The sequence below is a fragment of the Epargyreus clarus genome, unplaced genomic scaffold, assembly GCF_041222505.1.
Source record: "Epargyreus clarus isolate Ecla_fem2 unplaced genomic scaffold, WU_Ecla_fem_2.2 ptg000002l, whole genome shotgun sequence".
Lineage (NCBI taxonomy): Eukaryota > Metazoa > Arthropoda > Insecta > Lepidoptera > Hesperiidae > Epargyreus > Epargyreus clarus.
In genome coordinates this window covers 4,133,223-4,154,654 of record NW_027332210.1, presented here as the reverse complement: position 1 = coordinate 4,154,654, position 21,432 = coordinate 4,133,223, and the positions used below count along the sequence as shown (strand labels likewise).

The 21,432-nt window shown below is 34.2% G+C and overlaps 1 long non-coding RNA gene across 1 annotated transcript; it reads left to right on the top strand.

The window, feature by feature from the left end:
* Window positions 1–890: 890 nt before the first annotated feature.
* LOC140746299 (uncharacterized) lies at window positions 891–20,176 on the top strand. The gene is made up of 2 exons (XR_012102756.1): window positions 891–1,591; window positions 20,116–20,176. It is a non-coding gene; the product is annotated as an uncharacterized LOC140746299 (long non-coding RNA).
* Window positions 20,177–21,432: the final 1,256 nt, after the last annotated feature.

The window sequence follows — 21,432 nt, the reverse complement described above, 5'->3', positions numbered from 1 at the left end:
TTTTCTGCCATCCATGACGGTTCCATGATGTGTTCATTATAATATTAATTTTCATATATTCTATCATGAATAACAGATTTATGGCCTGAACAATAAAAAAAAAGGTATATACTAAGATTACTTATTCAACTAGTAGTTTTCAAAGTAAATCAATTTGTTCGGGGCATCGCGCTTGGAGGACTCCGGTAGCGTTCCGTCGGATATCCCGGAGTTCTCCAACAAGCGTTGAGGACGGCCACCGAGGGGGTTTTAGTGCGGTAAAAATCCCACATAACCCGGCGTCGCTCCCAAGTCGTCGGGTACCTTTTGAAGGTTTCATCCTCGTTTAGAAAAAAAAGTAAATCAATTTGTACGAACATAAACACAGACAATACTTTTCAACAATAGTAAGTTGAGTAAAAGTAAAAATGTAAAGTATTCAAGAACTGAATAATCGAAAACCGCAAGCATACAGGTATTTCTCTATATTGATATTTTATTTTTAAACAACAATTTTATACCAGTAAGCCAGTTACCATAAATAATGAATTTTATGTCAATTGTTAAATTTAATGAAGGAAATTATAAAAATTTAATTGAACTTAATAATATTGCATGGCGCTGAGTAGGTAATGTTTTTATTGATTCTGCAAAAACACTAGCACTGGTAATGGGTAAGTACCTACATCAGACACATCTTAATAGATGGATAAACGATGCATTTATCCGTTAATAATAACTTGACGATTAAAGCATATGAGCGCAGGTGTTAAATTAAATGACTCGTTTTCGCGCGATATGAGGTACGGGGTTTAAATCAAATTGATTGAAAAGATTCAATGAGGTTTCAATGGGAAAACTCTTTTCTAATTTCCGCCACTCGCCACCAGATGGCGAGCGTGGACCGCGGTTTGATCATATAAACCGGCGCATGCGCTGCTCCGCGCATAGCCATTCACGGCAGTCGCGCGATCACACCACTGTGTCGAACCAACCGCGGCTCGGTCTCGAACTCACGAACTGTTTGTGCTTACTGTGCTTCGGACATCATGGATATTCTCACGTTGGACCCGACTGGACTTTATTAAAAAAAAAAAAAAACAATAATGGACGTCCTAACTCTAGACCCTACCGGTCAATACTGACCATGCCTTTCAAGAGCCTGGATCCGACCGGTCTGTATTGAATTTTCTTATTAGAACCCTATAAACCATGGAAGTCAAGGTTCTCGATCCTACTGGGCAATATTAACCTTCCCATCCACAATGATCGGGCTAGATCCCACAGAAATCTACTAATCTTCCACCTTCAATGAGACAAGATGTGTTGCGGCAGACGGAGGATTCTCACTGGCACCCGTCCGGAAGAAACGTCGTCGTGTAGAAAGAGGAGGTTTATAGAGAACACTTAAGTTGACTGCTCAATAACAACTCGACGCCTGTAAATAGTATGAATAAAATGAAGGGGGACGCCACCGCAAGGTCATCGGATGGAAATCAGCTGACTCGCGCCGCTTGCAATCCGGAAATGTACACATATTGGAAAAATACGGCGAAAATCTGCTCCCAGAACGCGGTTCACACGCAAACCAAAATTATATCTCGTGTTTGACGTAAGTATTTGTTACCTGTCACGCTTTTTTAAATACGAATTTCGGCGTCGATGGAACGCGTTTAAACGCTTTGTATTTACATTTCTAAGAAACGAATAGAGGAGCTTTAGTTGAATGTTTGATCGAACTGAAATTCGTATTCCACGTTGAGTTTAATAAATAAAACAAAGAACGAAAACTGACAGCTGTCGCGTCGACACAGGAGGTGCTCGCTGCATATAGAGAGTTCATTGCACACCTGTAATCCCATTCGTCGCCCAGTATTCGGTACTAAATAATTAACGAAACGTCGCTATTACCCCGAAATATTGTATCTGTTTTGAATTCCAGAATTTCGTTCCGATCTGCTTAAAAGCACCGATTTTTAATTTGGTGCCCGAAATTCGGGCGGTATCGCGATTTTTATGGCACCGACCGCGGGTTCGTTGACCGGACATATTTTATTTCATCGCACGCTTCCACGTACACACACAAACTGCACACACACATCCAGGTAGATGAAAGCACGCACACCAGCGTAGAAGATCTCCGCGTGTTTGCGTCCAGTTTCGCAAAAACACTGCGTTCATTTGTATTATGAATGTTATCACGAAATTTGTTACAATTAATTATTGTTTGTTCATTTTATATGACACGGTGAGTCAATTGTTAGCGATATGTCGTATCGACACCGTTTGCGCCACACTTCCTGGTAGCCGTATTTTTACCGAAGACAGGTGGTTTCACAATCGTGTCATAATATTTCGAGATTAACAAAGCGCGTATTGCGCCTGTATTTGCCGAAATATTCCAGTTCAACAACCGGGCGAACGGCCGATCGGGAGTTCAAAATAGACGCGGCCGGCTCCTCGCGCTTCGGCGACATTCAAAAATTCTCATCATCGCTCCAACTTTGGACGTAGGGATGTGAAAAATGATCGACTTTTATGATCGATTATTTTTTGTATTAAGTAATAGTTTTTTTATTAAACATTTTTTTAATTAATTATATTCGATATTTAAACGGTCAGCAACACGCGACGGCGACCTACAATTTGAGAACATTTTTTTTTTTATTTTTCCGTGTCAAAATTTAAAGAATAATGACCTTTTCTGTTCAGGCTCGAAAAATAAAAAAAACATGAGCCAATTTAATTTCAAAACCCGATTATATCTACAATACTTAAAAAATCGATTATTAATCGACTTTTTCACATCCTTATCTAGCCGAATGCATACGTAATCGTCCAATTGCATCACCAGTGCGCTCTAACGCGGAATAGATTAGGCAATTAACATAGCACGCGATGTTAGAACGAGGGCGGTAACTACTGTTTTTCGCGTTCCTCATTGTTTTCGCGTCCGCAATAAGTCACTTCAGCCTATAAACGTACTTTGTACAGGTTCTGTTTTTCGCGTTCTTCATTGTTTTCGCGTCCGTAATTAGTCATTTCAGCCTATAAACGTACTTTGTACAGATACTACTGTTTTTCGCGTTCCTCATTGTTTTCGCGTCCGCAATAAGTCACTTCAGCCTATAAACGTACTTGGTAAAAGTACTACTGTTTTTCGCGTTCCTCATTGTTTTCGCGTCCGCAATAAGTCACTTCAGCCTATAAACGTACTTTCTACAGAGATTGTAGAGATGTTGTATCTGACGACCCGCGTGGCGAAGCGGTCACCATACTGGCCTGACGCGCAGAGGGTCCCGGGTTCGATCCCCGGCCAGACAGATATCTAAACGATGAATTTAGATTTCTGTTCCTGGGTCTAGGTGTTTGTGTATTTGTCTATGTGTGTGTCCATGGCATCCACGACACAGGGAATCCTAGTGTGGGGTTGTGAGTGTAGAAAGCGTTTAAAGGGTTTTTTTAAAAATACTACTGTTTTTCGCGTTCCTTATTGTTTTCGCGTTCGTAATAAGTCACTTCAGCCTATAAACGCACTTTGTAAATACGTTTATAAATCTCAATACTGATAAAGACGAACTAGATCTAAAAATCTAAATAATGAGTAGCTGACGTAAATCTGAATTAAATTAGAATATGTCAGGTAAAAATCTTACCCTCACAAAATTCAGCATTTTATTTATTACAAAAGTTACTAATGAAAATTAAGTCCATGTGGCTTATAGCATTTTTCAAAATCGAATCGAATCATAGAGGAGTTTCAACTGAAATCTATTACATATATCGCATCTTTCGGACCTACGACAGACGCGTTACTTACGTCCTCATTTATAATCAATCTATCCAATTTTTGAAGACCAAAATTTGTAAATTTTTGTAAACAAAAATTGTTAAACTTCGATCTTTGATAGGCAACACTTCGGATAAATTAATAAAAGTACTAGTTTCTTCTGCCCAGAATCATCATCATCATCATCATCAACCCGTTACTGTCTCACTGCTAGGCACGGGTCTCCTCTCAGAATGAGAAGGATTAGGCCATAGTCCACCGCGCTGGCCAACTGCGAATTGGTGCCCAGTCTGCCCAGAATACAGAAGCGCATAGTAGTTAAACGTAAAATATGAATGATGATGAAACTGAGGATTGCTTGATTGACACACATGTCCCAGATCATTCCATCAATAAAAACAGCGTAAAACAGTTACGAGCTAGAAATACATACTACAATACAATCACAAAGAGATTGACATTTATGATGATGATGATGATGATGATGAAACTGAGTTTCCGGTCCTCACGATGAATCAGCGAGATGTTTTGCACATGGCGGTGCGATTAAGCAATTTCGTTTTGAACCTCCTTGACCCCGGCGGCGAGGCTTCGCTGCAGTGTGGCCTGTTTTTGGGATTACGTCATCATAGGTCACTATCCCTAGTTTGAGGTCCGCCATATTTTTTGCTCATAAATATATGCTTAGCACGTGGCGTTCTTCCTCCAAGAATTTAAAGTTATGTAACTTAATATGGGTTGGTTGTACTAATGAAGCGTAATTTGATTGTGATAACTGAGCTGTCGTTGTCTTTCTCATTGCTCTATGGAAGTATGTAGTACCTTATAGGGTGCCTTAAGTGCCTAAAGAGCTCTTTGTTTAACCAAATGAGTAATTTTCTGTGGAAAGATATGATTAATGTTAAAATTGTTTCAATTCGTTCGTAAGTTTTGATGTTTATGATACTTTACGCTGTTTTAAAAATCTGTTTAGCGCCTATGTCGATTCTAAATGAGGGTTTGATCAATCTATTTTCTTCCGCTTCTAGTTTTTTTGAAACTGGGTCCTAATGTCTGTCTGTATGTGCGTTCATAGCACCCATTTATTTCATACAATTTAAACTAATTACACCCTAATTCTGGTTTGAAACGCATGGTAAGACAGTTACATAAGAAATTTCAGCTTAGTCCGTGCGAAAATTGAATAATCTTAAGAATAAACTAATCTATTCTAATTCAAAGTTGACAAAACACGCAAAAAGTTAGCATTTAATGTTATTTAAATAAAGCTAACCGAAAAAGGTGATCGTTGACCACCAATGCATTGCCGGAATTCCGTGTAAGAAAAACAGTTTAAAAAACATTACACTTAAATCCGGAAGGACTTGTTCTACATCCAGGGTTTTTATAGTTTTACTTTGGTCGACAATGTTCGAACTAAACTAATTGTACTAAGGCTTTACTCTTAAGATGTATACATTTTTTTGAACTAAAAACCGCAAAGATGGTTCTTTGTCTGTTAGACTTTTAGCCTATCCAGTAACGATATGCTTAAATGTATTTTTTATTAGGAAGAAGTAATACATGCAACTTACTTGATATTAAAGTTTCAACCGCTCTCATTCTCTGCCAATAGATGTCTCACTTTCTCGTCAGCCCATAGTGGTCTCCTGAACATAGTGTCTCTCAAGGCGCACCACTGAGCCCTATGTTTACTTCATGATACCAATGGATTTCTGCAACCAATCCAAAAAAAAAGTCATAAATAAGATCAATCGTAAATGCTTTGCAACCTCTGAAAACTAAATTTGAAAAGAGTAGTAAGGGTATAATACTAAAAAGAGTCTCTTTAGGTATTATAAATATACTACCCTTCAAGAATTACCTTTTTACTTATATTACAAGGCAAAGATGATGCCGCCTGACTTAACCTATGAAATTCCACCACCTTTAAATTACACACGAATTTAACATAAAAAGATAGAATGCCGAATTAAAAACATATTTTCTTGTCGGTTGAAATACCACACAAACAATATGCTAATCGAGTATTGGCAACATCTGTACAATTCCATTTTGTTACCTACATTCTTTCAAAATGGCGGCTGACGTAAGCCACCTGCCAATTACTTAAACGAAAATTACGCCAGATAAATTATCCACAGCCGCTGTATTCCTTAATTTATTTATCATTTGCTAAAACTAGAAACCTATATACGACGGGTGTGAAGATATGCGTAGTAAATGGCTATCTGGCATTTGTCTGACCACGAAATGTAAATGACTTAAATTGTACTACAACTGTTTTATAGCTTCGTCTGTCATCCGTAAAATCAAGCAAGATGGGATTTCGTACCCACCGGTCTCTCATATGCCGCGTCTGCGTTTGCAATATGGGGGGGTGGGTAGGGATTATTCGGGTCTCGAGGGTACCCTCTTTGCCCGGGCAAATTCTCAAGGGAGTGAATACCCCCCGGACTATCAATAGCATACTACAAAATTCTATATGACAGATGATAAAAATTATCCGTACTTTTCTAATGTCAAAATGCAATCAACATCTGTCAATGTCAGATTTATCTATCAAGGTTTTGAAATTTTATGCGAAATATAATTTTAAGTTCAAGAATTAATTTGCAAAGCAATATAGGCAAATAGTTTAGCTTCATTTTGAGATAAATAATTGTCATTTCACACTGCTAATTAATTAATTTTCAATAGGCTGTATATTAAGATTTCCTATTTCTATTCCTATCAAAGGTACCATGGACTCAAGGATTAAGACCTATCTTCTCAAAAGATATCTAAATTTATCATTTACATGCCTGACTTCGATAGCATCGAACCCAAAACATTTAGCATGACCACTGCAGCATACATCGGCAAACTTACAAGCAATTCTTGAATAATTCCGCTTAAATAAACATACTCTATTTAAATATTAAGAGAATTAAACATTAATACGCTAAAAGCGACTTAGCATAAAGTCGCTCACATTTTTTCTGACCGTGCAAAAAATTCTGAATTGTTGCTTAAAAAATTCATTTTTTTGCGATGCAAAATACTGCATGTGCCACAAAGGTGCATACAAGGTCGGGGACAGCTGGTAGGTCTAATTAAAGGTTTTATGCTTAAATAATTAAGTGGGCACTTGGACCAAGTCTAGCAGGTGTCTTTGTGTATGCGAGAATAAAATCATTATTTAAACGTGCCAAATTACGAATATTAATATTTTTCGTTTTGCGCGAACAAATTGAACGGCTATTGCTAATTTGAATGCATTAAGTCGGTCGCTCGTTCATTCTCGAACTTTGTGAGTGAGTCATCTTGAGGAATAGAGATTAAGTTTTATATAACGTTTAAAATAACATCTATTAGTCGAGTTTTGATTTGAGGAAAATCCGTCAGTCTTGTGTATCATATTAGCCTTATTAAGAAATCCTTTTCAAATTCCATATCAAGACACGGGTTTCTTTTAATAACTAGTTAAAATCTGACGGGTAGGATACACATATCCCAATCCCACGCTGTCCCAATGCGTTTGACATTAAGTTTTCAACTGACGTCAAAGCTTCCAAAAATATTTGCATATGTTATCTAACGATACCAGGTTTAATTTTCCCTCCGAACATCAGTGACTGTAATGAAGTTTAGCTACCAGTGGTCACCCATCCACGATCCCGATTTCCACCGAAATTACATAACTGTGTAGACTCGATCTATACAGGCCATTAGTAAGGCAATAGTTAATCCGATACTAAAAATTTAGGAATTAGATAAATTGTTGAATCATGATCATAATTATTTGGAAGTACTACCTACTTTGAACCACGTAGATGCTTATCATACTAAAACTAGATTCAGAACATACGATGCGTAGAAACGCGTGCATCGCAGGTGTAAAACTTATGCAAGAATATAATTTAAACTTGCCAATTACGAATATTAATAATTCTCGTACTGCCCGCGACAAATTGCACACCCATTGCTAATTTGAATGTTAAGGGGATCATCGATCACTTCATTCATTCATTCGTTCGTTCATTCTTGAGTTATGGCGGCAAATAATATTAAAGTTAATATCAAGTTCAAAGTTAATGTAACTAAGAAAAATAGGAGGAGGGTCGTAAGTTTGGATTTTTTGCGATTGTCGACATTTTTTACAATTAGCAATTATTGTAAAAACCCGAATGCTTAAAATTAAACTATGTTACTGCCATAATTTAGAAAAATCCACCTAGCCATTTGAGCTGCAGGTCATGCCAAAGAATGGGACATACATTCCGTCAAAAAGCATTAAAAAGCAATCGATTAAAAGGGCATTAATTTTGAAAATATAAGTACATTAATCAATAAAATAATTAAATATATTTGCACTCATAGACAAATTTAGAAAAAAAAATAAACGCAAAATTTCTAGAACTGCAAAGATAACAAAACACCAAAAATACATCACAATCCTTATTTGTTATTCAAAATTTGAGTTCGAAACATTATTGAAGAGGTCGTTTCCTCTAAGGCTGAGACGACACTTGGGTTTGCGGCTACCTTACGAAAACGCGGCGATTATATAATTATGCTTCTCTTAATTATTCAAAAAAAAACATTTAACAAATTTTAATGATTTTTCTTGTACCTATCAAAAAATCCGGTTTGAAATAAACGATCCAAACAAAAAAATCGGAAGCTAAAAATTATACAAAATAAGTAGAATAAAATTAGTAATTATTTAGTTTAAGAATAATTTGCGACAAATTATTCTTACACTATAAATAAAAACCGGAATAATGTTTACACTATTTTTTGCTTGAAATAAACCATCCAAACTAAAAATTCTATAAAATAGGTAGTTTGAATAATTTATGACACAAGTTACTCTTAAAGTATTAAAACCGGAATATTATTTAAACATAGTTTTGCTTCTAATTCATTTTATAAAAACATATTTCATATTTTTAACGAAAATTATAGGAATAATAGAGCAAAATTATATTCGAAAATTTAAAAATTTGTATTTTTTTATACTTTTATAGAAACAATAACCATTAATGCTAATTATATTACATAATTATTATGCGTAGCAAGGCATTTTGATGTTCAACAATAATAAAAAATATCTGACATTTATTTCATTACTCGTACTGGACCAAACATTTTACCAATTCCTAATTTTATCAATTATTTATTTCCTCAATAATTACATTACATTACGTTAGTATAATCATTACATTACATTTGCTCTGTTGTACCTTAACCTTGTGTTTGTGTGACAATAAATATATAAATAAATAAATAAATGTATTTGTCGCAAAAAACGCTCTTCAAAATACGCAGTATGGCGTTACCCTAAGCGATATTTCACTATATTCCTACGATACGATGTTTATAGAGATGGAATCTCGTCAGAAATGTTTTAAGGAGTCAACAAACCTTGGTGAAGGAACAGGTTTTTTTATTGGTTCCAACACAAATATTTGTCTATAAATATAATGGTACCGCTTCGCTATGTTTTGGTAGTTACACTAATATATTATTACAAAGAAAATACATTTCTTTTTAATAACATTAAAAATAATGTTCCAATTTAAAATAAGTAATGGCAAATATATATTTAATAGATATTTTTATAAACTTGAAGTAAAAAACGAGCATGCAGTCCACCAGATGGCCATTTCCTGCCTGAAGTCAGATACAAATGCATCGATACTTCTTAAAACTGTGTGATACTCCATTAGGTAAATTTACCTTACAACACTTAGACCAAAACATCAGCTACATTGCTGCTAAGACAGACATAGATGTGACGAAAATGCCACCGCAGTCGAAGGTCAGAGAGGGCTCATCATCAACCCATTTATCTCCCACTACTGGGCATGACTTTACTCTAGAGTAAGAAAGTAGGCCTCAGTGCACCATGCTGCCCAATTTAATAACCTTTTTTTAGAACGCCCTTAGGCGTGTAGATTCTCACAAAATTTACTTCTATCATTTAAGCGAGTCATAATAAATTTAAAAAAATCACATCACCTTCAACCATAGATTAGTAAAGATTACTCACTCCTAACAAGAAAATGTACCCAGTTTTGAGAATTGAAATAGTTGCGTAAAAAAGTTTTGCCACGTCTCCGTGCTAAAATGTCCCTAAAATATTTGAAATTATTATTATAAATTATTTAATTATCATGTAAATTACGCAGTATTAGTTATTTATTCGTAAATTTTCTCTAAAAATGTTTTTATTTGTCAAGAATTCAAAAAAAGAACTTACTATAATAAGCCATTTGCGGCTTCATTCAATTTCAAGGCGGCAAAGTATCTTTACTAATCTATGCCTTCAACATAAATCTTAATATCGAAAATATTTTGTTAATACAAAAAATAATTCTTAATATCCAGGATGTCATATATGTCATGAAATCAGGAAGCCAGATAAAAACAAAATAAGTATAAGTAATTATAACCGATTGCTCAAGTAAAATATAAAGCAAGAATTGCACGTATTCATAAATTCTTGTTTAAAATACCCCTTTTAATGTTATCAATCAAGGTAGTTACATAAAAACCTGATTTTATGAGCCACATAGCTTACATTTATTTTAATGTAAGTTGTTATTATTTACGTTATGCAAACATGAGCCCTAATTACCTTAAATTCTCTTGAACTTTTACCTTTAACGCTACCTGTATCAATCATCATCATCATCAACCCATTACTGTCCCACTGCTGGGCACGGGTCTCCTCTCAGAATGAGAAGGATTAGGCCATAGTCCACCGCGCTGGCCAAATGCGCATTGGTAGACTTCACATACCTTTTAAGATTTTTTTATAAATCTCTCAGATATTCAGGTTTCCTCACGATGTTTTCCTTCACCGTTTAAGCAAGTGATAATTAATTTCTAATACGCACATAAATTTGAAAATCAGAGGTGCATGCCTGGGATTTGAACCTCGGACCCCTCGATCGAGAGGCCGCGTTTCTTAACCACTAGGCTATCACTGCTTTTACCTGTATCAATATTTCGTACATTATAGATCAAAATCAGAGGATAAAACGTAAGTACCATATATTGTAAGTATCATGTACTTGCTTAAAACGGTGAAGGAAAACATAGTGAGGAAACCTGCATACCTGGGAGATTGATAGAAAGAAAAACTCAGAGGCACTTGGCCAGCGCTGTGGACTATCGCCTAATCCTTCTCATTCTGAGAGGACCGAGGAGACCCGTGCCCAGCTGTGACAGTAATAGGTTGATGACGTATCAATATTTCGCACTTTACAGAACAAAATCAGATTATTAAAACATAAATGTAAGTACCGTGCACGAAAAATCTGTGAATCGGCGTGTTTCCTTAAATTCCTTGTCAAACTTAAACTGAAAGATCTATCTAGCGGAATTTATGCTAATTACATGAAAGTGTTAGCTGTTTTCCGACGCTAGATGCCGTGTTCAAAAGCCTTCGAAAAATCAGAGGCCTGAGAGAGGCCGAGTTCCTTTACCACTAGGCTATCACTTATTTCTATTTCTGCCTAATAATAAGTGCTAAGTGCTGATGTGCTGACTGACTTAGTCCTCAGAGGTAACGACCTATTTGTTGCGAACCTCAGGAAGAAAACTTATGATATCTAGGATTGATACACATATCCATTAATAGCAGACATTTATAGTTATCGCCAAACTGCTAGTCCGCGTAGTTGTTGCGAGTAGGTGTAGTCATACAATTTGCTATGGCGACGCGATTCATTTCTATATTCAGAGCGGACTAGCAGTATTACGCGGACTATACTATCATATGGGCTCCATACTCGCCTGATACTCCAATATTATAAAAAAAGAGTATTTGCGCTTACGTCATTGTAATTGTAAAGGTGGCAGCCTTGTTACTCAAACATACAGTATTGCATCGTAATTGTAATACATTCCTTAATATGTCCTTTTATTACAAGTTAAATATCTCAGATATATGACACACTGTCCTTTCACATCACGCTCAATGGTAAAACAATCTTGCTGGCGCACTCAAATTAAGAAATACAACTCAATTAGGGTTACCAATATTTAATTTTGTGTACAATTAAAATGTATAATATTGTAGAGTTGATGAAATAGACATGTAGGTAAATAGGCATACCCTAAGTAAAATTGTATTGGAGATTTGGGATTTCAGATTACAGGTAGGGAAAAATTTAACAACAACAAAACAAAAATTAAAGTATCACAAATATGTCAGATTGTTTGCCTAAATTAAATTAATTTGCACCGCTTACGGGTATATCTATATTAAATAAAAACCATAGATTAGTAAAGATTACTCGCTCCTAACAAGAAAATGTAACCTTTTCAAAATTGTTACTGTCAATTATTTTTGTTTGAAAAATATTTAAAAAAATGTAGTTTTTAGATCGTTTACGAATGAAACGATATTACTTCGCACTTTTTCTTCGATTTCGTGTCTTAACTGCGCATGTCGGCATTGTTCCGCGTAAATTACACCATGACAGCCATTAAACGGCTGACAGAATTGTCATTTAATGGCTTCCTTCAGTTACAAGGCGGTGAGATATCTATACTTACATATGATTTGTAACTTCAATCTTTTAAAACACAAGAAATAATTTAAAAACGAAGACACATTATCAAACATGTTGTAATATTAATTTCCTAAAAGCACAACAGGAAATGAAGCTTATATTACCAACGGAATTTTCCACTGCAGCAACCCTGATGTATTAATTTCTCAATAATTGTAATGTCAGGTCGATACACCTAAAGGCCGTCTAGAATCAGTTAGTAGGTCAAATATCGGAGACTTAGCATTACATATTTATCACAACCTTGTGTGAGCCAACCAAGTTTAGTTGCATAACACTTGCGTAACTACCGCATGTAACTCCACAACTAGGTTTCATGCATGCTAAAGCATATGCAAGGAATTAGTGTTTCGATGCAATCTGATTAAATCTTAGAACGGCTTTCTTACTTTGTAGCACAAACTTACCTGTTAAAAGATATTTGTCGCGACATAGCATACAATATCATCAACTCATTACTGTCCCACTGTTGGGCACGTCTCTCAGATTGAGAAGGATTAGATAGTCCACCGCGCTGGCCAAGTTGGTATTGGTAGACTTCACATACTTTTGAGAAGATTTTTTAAAGATTTTTTGGATGTGTAGATCTTCTCGCGATGTTTTCCATATCCGTTAAAGCAAGTTATAATTAAGTGGCAATTGCTCCCCGCGGAAATGAATAAAAAAAATGATAAATTCTCATGTAAACTACAGGATTATTATATAAAAAACATATGGTATATTTTAAGGCAATCGCCTTAAAATATACCCTATATTACTCCCACAATTTAGACGAATCCAACGACACCTCATATGTTAAAATCCATCAAGTCCTTTGGGCTGTAAGCATGCCAAATAATGACATACTGACATAGGAGTATTGTCCGCGCCAAACTAGTCCGCTCTGAAGTTGTTGCGAGCAGGTGTAGTCATACAATTTGCTATGGCGACGCGATTCATTTCTATATTCAGAGCGGACTAGCAGTTTTACGCGGACTATCCTAAAAACATTACCCTCTGTTACCGAGTAAAAAACGTATAAACAAAATTGAAAACATTTTAATTAACATATTATAAAACTTAAATGTAGGTACATTTTATTAGCATGAATAATTTGTAAACGTGATTTTTAAGTGTTTTTGGCTTTTTTGATTATAAATCACTTCGCCGAATGTAGAGTTTGTTAAACCTATGTAAGAAACCTATGAATCATTAGAAAAATATTCATTAGTAAATACAATTATAGGTAGATGAACTTGAGAAGACTTCAAAGTTTACATCAAGATCATTTGATAAACAGATATCCATTAAATATAAATCTTGTCTGAAATAAATGTACCTACATTTTTCGTAATTGTCTACCCCTTAGTGTCCCACTGCTGGGCACGGGCCTCATCTTAAAATGACATGAGTTTAGGAAATAGTCCACCACGCTGGCCAAGTGTGTATCGGTAGACTTCACACACATTTGACTTTTCATAAAGAACTCTCAGGCGTGCAGGTTCTTACTATGTTTTCCATCACCGTCAAAGGAAATGATAATTATTTTCGAAAATTAAAAGGTGCCTGGGAATCGAACCTCGAACCCATAGAACGAAAGGCAGAATTTTAAAAACATTAGGCTATTTCACTAATTTACATATATACCAATACGCACTTGGCCAGCGCGGTGGACTATGGCCTAATCCTTCTCATTCTCAGAGGAGACCCGTGCCCAGCAGTGGGACAGTAATGGGTTGATGATGATGATGACATATATACCACTAAAATTATAAATATGAGATAATACACACTTTATAATGATTTCAAAATCAGATTTAAATAAAGTTACCTTCCTTTAAGTATGTATATAAAACGTGTCAATGTTTCTTATTTCATACAATGATTTAAGAGAATTGTTTCAATAATAATTAACATTTATAATGCACTTTGACTTCACATTCAAAACTTTCATAGCTAATATGGTGTAAATGTTACATTAATATATTATAAGTCATTAACATTTTGTTCATTTACGCAATATGCATTTCCTGTGATGTAAATTGATTAAATTTTATTCATATCTATATCTTCTCTAATATATAAAATTCTCGTGTCACAGTTTTCGTTGCCATACTCCTCCGAAACGGCTTGACCGATTTTGATGAATTTTTTTGTGCTTATCCGGTATCTATGAGAATCGGCCAACATCTATTTTTCATCCCCCTAAATGTTAGGGGTAGTACAACCCTATTTTTTTTTATTTATATGGCAACACAACGTTTGCCGGGTCAGCTAGTAAATAAATAAAATTGGAGTGTGTTTGTAAACAAAATTACAGATTTTTACTAAAAGCATTTATAGTAATACCTATTACTATTTCACAGACCTTTTTTTTCGTCCGTCTGTCTGTTTGTTCCAGCCAATCTCCGAAACGGCTAACTTTAATGAAACTTAGTAGCATATAATAATATTATAATAAGTAAATTAGTCTGCCTTTATTTTCGACTAGCTGACCCGGCAAACTTTGTACCGCCTCAAAATCTATTTATCAAATATATTTCATATAAAATATAGCTTTCGAATGGTGAAAGATTTTTTAAAATCGGTCCAGTAGTTTTTGAGCCTATTCATTACAACCAAACAAACAAACAAAGTTTTCCTCTTTATAATATTAGTGTAGAAAAAAGAATTACTAATTGCATTTCAGTTGCTTAAAAAAAAGTTATTTTGTTAAACTTGTTGAATTTTTATAATTTCTATTATATTTATAATTTTTTTTAACACGGAAACCGCGGAACACAGTTAGTTAGATAATATTATTTAAGTAGGATATTTCGTTAGCTTTATAAGCTCAGATAGATATCGATTAAAGTTTATAGATAGATTATTGCAAAATGTATGTAAAAACGGCTACCTTTTACGTTTAACGTATTTATTACTATAAATCATTATTTTATCTTTATCCTTAAGTTGCATTAGGTCGTTTAATATAAATAAACGTAAGGAAGGCATTAAGATAATTAAACATTAGGGCTTCGTTTAAAGTAGCTATGCTTAAAGTATTTAGAATTTATAAGAAATTGGCTGACATAAACAATGTTTACTTTTAAATTATTGATATCTAAAATAACCATAATAATGATACTTAACGAAGTTTATTCGTATACATTAATACAAACTGAAATAAGGCAATTTATTCAGTGTTACCCATTATTGTTTCCCGGTTTGTTTTAAGTGACAAATAAAATTTAATTGTATTTTCGTGTGAGAAAAGATGCAATAACATATTATATTGGTGTTTTTAACGAAATATATAAATGTAAAAATTGACTTTTTAAACTATTAAAACAGTGAAAAGATTATGATTCTATTATATCTTAATGTATGCTTGTTTTAGCGTTGCAATTATTTGAGTACACAAATTCAAAAATAGAGTATTGCAACACTATCTAAAGTAACACTTTTATATAAGACTATATTTAAACTAGAAGTTGTTATTATGACAGAAATTAATGTGTCGCAACTCGATTTGCATATTACGAAATATTTATAAAATAATAGTTGATACTTACAGCATAATTTGAGCAAATTGAGAAGTTAAAATGTAAAGTAGAATTCCTGTTTTAAATATTCGAAACTTAAAGCGCCGCGTATTTAAATATGGAATGTTGCTGCGAATTAAAATTTAAAATGTTGACAAATTAATTTTAATGTGTATTGTACTGTACGTGTAAAAAGGTATCGCTTCAATTAAACGAACCTATCTATTGTACTTATAAAGACTTCCTCACGACGTTTTTCTTACTAGCACTGATGGATTCGTCATCCATCAAGTCATTGACACCGCTGCATCGAACGCCAATATACTGGGAGATGATGAGATCGCAAGCGTTCAATCAACTCTCTCGGTGCATCCACCTAATCAGAGTAATTCACCCATGCGAATGTAGCCTCAGTCACGGGGCCGCTGTAACACAAGTGACGGAAAACGCTCCCGTTTAAACAAATAATTTCCCGCCAGCGTTATTACAGCCATACGTTTACACGCCTCCAACGCTTGGCAACATCTAACCTTTGTTACGTCAACAGCTGAATGATCTATCAAAAATATACTCACACTACTTAACACTCCATGAACACATTAAACGATAACGTACACCTATAAAACACTCGAGCCGGACTGACAAACAACCTCTACTGGGAATCTGTTCGCCTAGTACTCCAAACATAGAAACGGCTCACGAACAAAACGTCAACGCTTGCTTTTCATATGTGGAAAATCGTACACAAACAGAATTTACCTACACAAGTCGCATGGTCTCATTCGCTATTCGTGTCTATGTTTAGGGAACGTGTGTGCAGAGAAAATCTTTTCCCCATACATAAGAGAACTTGTACGCGTTTATATATGTACATACATAAGTGGCAGTATCTCATAGCAAAGGAACGCGTGTTAATAGCAAAGCTGTGTTTCCGCATAGGCGGTTCTTAGAGGCAACGAACACAGGCGGGTGAGCCGTGCCCCCGTGTGAACACGGGAGCGTCAACCTTACGAATTAGAAAAAAGTCGCTTAACGCCACTTGTTACTTTACTGATGCTTCTAAATAAATCGTCTCTAGAATTTGTAATTCGATCATGAATTTTATTTGAAAGTAACAACTAAATCACCATAAACTGAATTTAAAATTGACGTCAAATATTTAAGAATCAATTTAGAGGAGACCAAAAACACAAATATTATGTAGAATAGAAATGGAATGCGTCAAAATGTCGTCAGCGGCTGTGATTGTGACGCGCATACACGCGCTCACGCACACTTGTTAATTTGCTCACATAGTAAGAACTTCTCTGTGAGGTACACATCGAAACTAGGTATGTCATAAGTTAGCCTCTCGCGATCTCTGCTAGCCTAGTACCTCGTCTCCCCGTAATAAGCTGAAGATAACTCGCTTTTCTTGATCTTGCAAAAGGAACACATTATTCATTATCTAACTTCCGCGTTTGCATTCGACTTCAGAATTTAGAATGATATTTATGAAACACGTAAATGGATTTGCTTACAAAATTTTCAGGTACATTCAATATTATACACAAAAATGATTTGAAATTGTGCATTTACATATTTTTTTGTTTTAATTAAAAAGTGTTTCGTAGTATGTATGTTAATATCAATTACCTAAGTAGACAAATCGTGAAAATCCTAATCTTTGATACCTCACACAAGCGCAATGTTTTCTCATTCAAGCGAGAGTTTGTTCGCGCGTCGATCGTAGGAACGCTCCACGTGATTTATGATCTCCTGGTACCGAGTGTTCTAGTTGACGATCCGAGCGATCACGGATTACTTAAGAACAATTCTGTGGAGCTAATTTAGTAAGTTTAATGGAATATTTCAGTCACATGAGCGTCATTAAACTGATCTAAAAATAAACACGCAACGCCATCTGTTGTCGACTGGCGGCAAACTCGTATATATTTATGGTTCGATGAAATATAAAAGTTGAATATAAATGGTAGAGGATGCGTACAATTTGAGGGATTATTTAAGGCAATGTGTCGCCAGGTTTAATTGAACAATGACAGGTGCATAGGGCCCACTTTTAGCCAAGGATGACCACTGAAGGCCGGTGCGCGCGAGGCAAATGGCGGTAAATATTGGATACTTTTTGCCGTAGGACGCACGCAAGATACACTTAGCGTTTGTATTATAATTAGTGTCTCTATCAGTAGATTGTAATTGGATGTCGTATGTCCGAGTAATTCGTTTCTTATTTACAGAAAATTAAATTTAAAGTTCAACTAAATTAAGTACCTAACTGTATTATTATGTTTCTGATGTATATTTGTATTCATAATTCACGTTCCTTACGTATAATTAAGTATTAAGTAACGTATATTAAAAATTATTTTGCATTATAAATTATTATTGATAAAAGTATAATTTACAAAATAATTATATTTTATTCCGAGTATTTCTTCTTTTATTTACAAATAATTCGTAAAAGAATATACTCGAATCTTGTCAAGTCTATTTTAAATTAAGTTTGTTGTAAGACGACATTTGGAATGAATAAAGCATTGCGTCAAACCATCCTTTTTTATAAAAAAATGTAATGTCGGTTCATTACATTAAAAAGGGCCCGCACACTAAAACCATTACAATAGAACACATAAACAATTAAAGAACAAATAATCTTGCGCAAACAGAAAAGGAATATTTTCGGAAACAATCGAACATTTTTTTGCAACTCTTGTAATTCTTAAAAAATTACTTTCGCAAAAAAATTCGAACTTGTAACGCAATAAAACTATGCATTCAGGTGGTCGCAAAGATTTTTTACGCCAAATATCTTTTATAATAGATATCTCATTGTTTTGTGTTGCCAAAGGCGCGCCGCTTAACAATGTGTTCATATTGGCACTACGACTTTGTTTACAAATTATTACTTACGCAAATTCCTTCATTGCGTAATTTTGTAATTCATTCCTGAGTAGTAAAACAATTGTTTTCACATCCTTTGAGCCTTAAAATACTTTTTTATTTCAACATTTCAACGCTTGTAAGTCTTATGCGCACATGCATCACCGCATATGATAAAAAGAACTATAAAGTTGACACACGCAATTTTATAGTCATTATACAATTTTCGCAACCTTATCTTATTTTAACTAGATCATCTTAGGGGTATAAATAAAAACAAATATGCACGCAGTCGATATGCAGCTGACGTTTTACACAATATATTAGCCATTGGAGAACCAGTCAAGTTTAGATGATATTACCTTACACCGGCTACAACAATATGTTCACTAAAGAGGAATGTTCTTTCAAAAATCATTATTTCCTATACTCTTTTGTACTTGATAAAAATTATCTGAATTATAAATTTTATTATATTTTAAGGCAAATATTATTTAACAATACTCAAAAGTGCGTAGCTGTTTGACAATAATGGAATTTTTATGAAATTGAATTAGATTGGAATCCACTTGATCGTATATGGTCACTGCTATATGCTATAATATACTCCAAATAGAATTATAGACCTTGTGAGGTTCACCACTAATGTATTGATGTATCTGAGGATTAAATTGGAATGCCTTATATATTTCTCCCACACTTCAGACTAGATCATAGCAACGCTTGACTCCGGTATTATAAGACAGTAATATGTAAGAGTCGCAGTAGTACCTCCGAAAACGAACCACCTCAGTTTCTACCACCTTTAATTTATATTGATGATGTTACCTATATACTCTTTGATAAGTAAATAAAAACAAACTTCACCGCCTTAAAATTGTTTGAAGCTACATAAGGATGATTTTATCGTTTATTGTTTGAATTCTTAACAAATAGAAAACATTTTGGAGAAATTTTATATATAAATAACTAATACTACGTAATTTACGTAATAAATAATTATTTCAAAAATATTAGGGAAATTTCAGAACGGAAACGTGGCAACACTTTATTTACGCAACAATTTCAATTCTCAAAACTGGTTACGCTTTCTTGTTAGGAGTGATCAATCTATGAATAATTATTATTAAAATAAAAAAAAGACAAACCCCCTGAGTTTCTTACCGGATGTTCTCAGTAGAGGTCGCGTTCTGATCCGGTAGTAGTTTAAGAAAAAAATTGTAACTGACAATTTGTAAGTGCCGTCGTTGGCATATACAAAATAAAATATATTTCATTTCATTTGTATTTTACTCATCTAAGCCTATACTTGTCAGATCAGAATAACGTTAGTATTAAGGTTTTTTTTATTATCACGATATCTTTTATTAATTTATCTTTCTTTTCTTTCCAGATGGCTGCCTGCAACAGTTTTCTGCTTCACACAACTCCAGTCTCTGAAACTTCGGAACCCCTTTTCAAATTATAATTAATACTCACTAGTTTAAGTTACTAATTGACTGATAATTATTTCTCGTAAATATGCACATATCTTTCATGCATTTGTATTTTTACATAAATTATTTACTTAAATAAGATGATGTTACTTTGCTGGCGAAAAAGATTACTTTTTATTATTTTACGAATGTAATTATGTTTGTGTGTAAGAATATTTATTTGGCGTGATTAATATTTTTTTATGTATTCAAACATATTTCAACAGAGCAAATGACCAATAAAAGAAAGTAGAAGTTACAAACAAATTATGTGTTTCATCGGCGCTCGTAACTAAAAACTCACGCTAAAAATATTTTTGATCTCTTTTAACAAATGCGCCTAAAGAAGCATAACTTCGAAAGTAACCATTTCTGTTATCTTAATTATGTTGCTTCATAATTCTCTTGTATGTATACCAAGGTAGTTTTTATTATATAAAGTATGTATTATATATCTGAAATAAATTAGAATTTGTAGGTTATTAAAGTACTTACTTCTACGAGATCTACTTGAATAAACACCAAAATAAAATAAACCATTGCTTTTGTAATATATTAAGTAATCGAATTTAATCTTTTTTGTCAGTAAAGTATCATCAAATATAAGCTTAAGAGAATAAAATGACAAGCAAAAAGAGGCAAAAGGGTATTTTGAATGGTTTTCTTCATTTCATTGTATATTTTCAGAGGAACCTTCAAAATTGACCGCTTAGAGATGAAATATTTAGTTGTAAGAATGTTTTATTGTTTAGATTTCATCTATGATATTATGTTTGTACGTAACTTTCCACATAATTCGAGTTACCATTAACCTTCCGCTTATTGAAATGTAAATACAGGGGGTGTTCCACTTGATTGTCACAACGACTACGGTGGAGTCTCTGTTGCATTATTTTTTATAGTGATTTAGAGTAAAGTCGTTTTGATAGTTAAGTGGAACACGGGGAAGTCTACGTTTGAATGGGATGGGTGGTTGCCAATATCTTTACCAAGGTACCTTTATGTATTTTTGAAAGATTAATCGACTATTATGTAAAAATATGTACACACAAAAGTATTTCTACAAAAATCGTCAAACCGCCTTTCCCATTACGCTTTTTAATTAATCTTTAATACTGAGTGTTGAACTCTAGAGTGAATGATAATGGAATCCAGTTTTTTGTATAGATAAGACTGCATAAGTACTAACTGCTTAAAATAACGTTTAGGACACACTAGGTATAAAAATACACACT